We start from the raw sequence: 4,766 nt of genomic DNA on the forward strand, positions 1-4,766 counted from the left end.
CTCTTGGTCCCGTCGGGGCAGCTCAAAGCTTCAAAAATATGAGAATACACGTTCATGGCATATCTAATACATGCATCAGTTATACTTTGTACGTAATGTTATCGTTAGTCATAATGATAACAGTGTAATTTTAAAACCCTTCAAAAATGACCTTATCACGTTATCAACAATATATTTCTTTTATTGAGAATGATTTTTATGTTTTGTGATAAAGTATGATTTCAGAAAATTTGAATATTCGCATGCAATAATTTTTTTTATCTCACAGTCCACTAAATTGAACTTTAGATTAATGGTCATAAGTTTTTGTTGAACATCAGGTTAATGGTCATAAGTTTTTGTTGAATATCAGGTTAATGGTCATAATTTTCTGTCGAATTAAAATATAAATATGTATATAATATGATTAGTAGCACTAAGCACAAAGACGCACTTTCCGAGTGGACATATTGCTTGTGATTTGAATGGTGGACCAGCCGTCGTATTTTACTTCAATGGCTCCCCTGATAAACGAATAATAATCATTCTAAATATATAACCATTGTTGTCCAAAAAAATAATATATATATATAACCATTAACACACACAAAATTAAACTAAACCATCAAATTTTAAATATTACTTTCTTTCAACATTGACCTAAAACTCTAACACATATGAAGTTACAAACAGAAAAAGAAACTCTAACACATATTATACAGGATACGGCAATCTATTCGTTAGGTCGAAACTCAAAAAGGTTGAAGAGAACACCAAAATAATTTCTTGCAGTCATCTTGACTCTTTCAGTTATATACTAAACTAATACCAATATCTCCCATTGATATATATTCCAACAGTCATTTTGACTCACGTTTTTCATTACAAAATTCACTACAGTATACTATTAATTTTCTTATAAACTTTATTTGAATAAGAACATCTCCAACAAGAAACTCTATTTTGAAGTTTCCAAAACTCTATATTTGAAGTTTAAACGTGTTCTTCTCCAAAAATAAAACTTCAAACTCAACTTCAAAACTATTTGTATTTTATAATATAGTTTTTATATTTGTCATAACTAATTTGAATTCATAAAAATTTTGTAAATAACTAGCATATATATAAACATATTACAACAATATTGATTAATAAAATATTCTATTAAAATATAAAAATTTAAATAAAAATAACTTAATTAATATTAAACTTCAAACAAAATACCATATTATTACATAAAATGATTTTCACAATGCATATATGATCTATTAGTGCATTTCGAAGTAAAAATGTCTCTCCTCATTTTTACTTTGTAGATTACGAGCTAAACGTTTTTGAAATCGGGTGATATTGATACTTGTATATACAAACATAAAATATTGCTAAAAACTAATTTTTTTTCGATAATATTAATACTCGTGAATATATTCGATATGAACAAGAAATAATTGTATAAAAAGATATCAAAAACAACAACAACAACCATCTTCAGTTACACAAAAAAATTTGGACAATATTTGAAAATTTTGAAGGTTCCAGATCAAACTTATCTGACTATTAGTGTAGTTGTAATATTTAAATTTGTGTAATAGTTATGTCTTCATGTAATTTTAATTTTTTTTGTTAAGTTTCTTTTGTATATTATTGTTGTCTAAATCTAGTTTAAAATATTTTAAATCTTATTTTAAAGTTTTATATAATTTTATATGTAAAATTTAAAATATTTATGAGATATCATTTTTTTAAGGATTAAAAAAATAAACGAGAAAATATTTTATGAATCATAAAGGTGATGTGTGATTGTAGAGACCACTAACCAAGCGCTCGTAGCTTGGTGGTAAAAGAGGTACAGCTGTACTGCCCGCCATCCGGGTTCGAGCCTTGGCCACAACGGATTTAACATCCTTTCCGTTGGGGCGCTGGACCCCTTTCGGGGATAGTTGGGAATGTGGCTGCCCAGATACCAGAATTATCAAAAAAAAAAAGATTGTAGAGACCAAAATGTAAATAAAAATATGAAACTTTAAATTTGAAGTTTTGAATAATGAAACTTTAAATATAGAATTTCACTATACAAAACTTCAAATTTGAACTTTCTTTCTAAAAAACAAAAAACTTAGTATTTCTAGTTATAGAGCGTTTTTGGAGATAATCTAAGTGGATCACCGGCTCGTGATCCTAAATTCTATAACCCGGAAACCCCTAAAAGTAGTTGAAGAAACACGATATTTATTTATTTTTGCTTTATAAATAAAATAACATGGAAAGGAAACTCCGCCTATACATTACGTACCATTTGTAGCACAAACACTGGTCAGATTTCCTTTCCCATTTATTAGAGAATATTCCATAGTTAGGAAATTATAAAACTCAAGTAACCGACTAAATAGTCTCTTGGTGCTCTACATTTAAACAGAAGTATTCAAATGGTTTTTTATCGGCGTATTCAAATGATTAATTGTTATATTCAGGCTTGATGATTTGAAAATCTGATGTACACTCTAGTTTCGTTTATATGTGAGTTATTAATATTATTTTTAACCAAGTTTAACAATATAGCTAGTGGTTAAAGGCTTAAAGCTAGTGAGTAATTTATTGGATACAACATTATCTATTAACTGTGTTTAGGACATTTTCATATATTAAGATGAAAATCTCATGTAAAACTATAATATATGTTTTTTTGTTCAACAACTATAATATATGTTAAAACCGAAAAATATAATATTGAAATATTTCGGATGCTAAAATATTTATATATATTATATTTCGGATGCTTCTCTAATGCTTAACTAGAAAATAACAGAGAGAAAAACATTTCATAAAACATTTACAAATTATAATTAACATGTACATTAAGAGAATAAAAACATTGTCCTCTAAAAATAATCTGCGTTAAACCTATAGAGACATCTAAACTACGTAAATAAAACGAAATAAATAAAATCAAGGCAAGAAGGAATTGGGATCATCTTCGCCTTGCTTGATTCGGATCTCAATTTCGGGTTCGGGTCCGGAACTAGAGCTACCGGGCAAACCCCCACACTTATGACACCTGGCAACCACCAAGATCTGACGGCAAGAAGGGCAAGATGAATGAGACCCGAGCCACGTGTCAATGCATGACACGTGGAATCCATGACCACACTGGTAAAATCCTGAGCTCGTCGCCGTTGGAGAACTCCGTCAGACAGATCGCGCACTCGGTGAACTTCTCCGACGACGGTGACTCCGGCGAGAAAGTCAGCTTCGGTAGAGATTGGAGTACTTTATTCTTCAGTCCTTTGTTCGCCGCTGCTACCGGCGGTGGAGGAGATTGACCAGAACCGCCTTGAGAGCCGGCGTGGGTTCGGTTACCGGCGGCGAGACGACGGAGCCAAACGCATCGAGAAACGGCGATTAGACCGAGAAAGCAAATCATGGCGCAGAGGAGAGCAGCGAGGATGATCACGAGATCGGAAGTCACAGCGGCGGTGGAGGGATCCGGCACAGGCGACGGAGAGTTGGATTCACCGAGAAGACGGAAGAGAAGGCGAGCCATTTCGAGCGAAGGAGAAGAGTTATGGGTTCGTTTGAGAATATTTAGAGAAAGGAAGGACTTTGATTTGAGTCTGAGGCAGGCGAAGAGGATTAGAGCTTTATAGAGCGGCGACTTCTCCTGGTCTTATGTAGCTGCCGGTTAAGGTTCTTTTGGTCATTCCCAGTTTTTAAAATAATTATTATTCTTTGGTAGTCGATAGTTACACTCCAAGACTCATTAAGAAAGTTAATACTCCATCGGTTCACGATACAATAGGTGATGTTATTTTTTGTGCACAAAAATTAAGAAATTTAATTTTTTCTAAAAATTAGTTTAAAAAATATAATGTAAAAATCATCCACTCAATTACAGAAATAACTACAACATCTAATTGGTTATGCAGTTTTCAATAAAGTTAAAAATAACATAAAAATATCAAAACATTATCTATTTTGAAACAACAAAAATCTTCTAAAACATCATATATTATAAAACAGAAGAAATAGTATTTATTTATTTATTTTAGCAATTGTCTTTAGCCGTGGCCCAGAGGTTTTTTTTTTAAAAGAAGGCTCACAGGTAAAATAAACATTTGGTTTAAAGACTAAATTTTATATAGAAGTTTAAGAACATCAAAAAAATTCAATATAATAGTTTCTGAGCAAATTTTAATACATTTATGTTTTACACAACCAACTAACTACATAAAGCCGAACGTGAATGTTTTTTCATAATCTGAAAAACAAGTTTAGATTAATAGTTTTGCAGAATGGGAAAACAAATATTATGACACAAGTATATCATCTTTAGATCATTTACTCAGTCTATGAAAAAAATTGCTATACATATTAGTATGTAAGAGATTGTATGACTAGTGGTGTGAGTGTGGCGATGTTTATTGTAACAAATGTAGGAGTGTATTTTTCTGTTGTTGGACAATTGGAACAATAACCGAAGTGTTATGATAATGATTATCTATTTAGAAGATAATGTTTATCTTCTTTTGTCTTTTTGTTATATGTCGGTAAAACTAACCGACTTACCATTGCTATAAATATAGTTTCTCATGTATTTTGTAAGGACTACTTAGAAATCAAATCAATAACAAGATCATAAGTTTTATATCTCACATTTCTCTCCCATACAACAATAACAAAACAACATATAATATCTTTATCTCTCTCTCGTTGAATCCTTTTTCTCCAAACATAAAATATATAATATATAAATACAGATTTATATATCCCTCACTATTACATGTGAGCTA

At 30.9% G+C, this 4,766-nt stretch overlaps 1 pseudogene; it reads right to left on the bottom strand.

Annotated features, from left to right (window-relative positions):
* Nucleotides 1-2,779: 2,779 nt before the first annotated feature.
* Nucleotides 2,780-3,634, bottom strand: LOC106304361 (annotated as a pseudogene).
* Between the last annotated feature and the right edge of the window lie 1,132 nt (nt 3,635-4,766).

The sequence above is a fragment of the Brassica oleracea genome, chromosome C7, assembly GCF_000695525.1.
Source record: "Brassica oleracea var. oleracea cultivar TO1000 chromosome C7, BOL, whole genome shotgun sequence".
NCBI lineage: Eukaryota > Viridiplantae > Streptophyta > Magnoliopsida > Brassicales > Brassicaceae > Brassica > Brassica oleracea.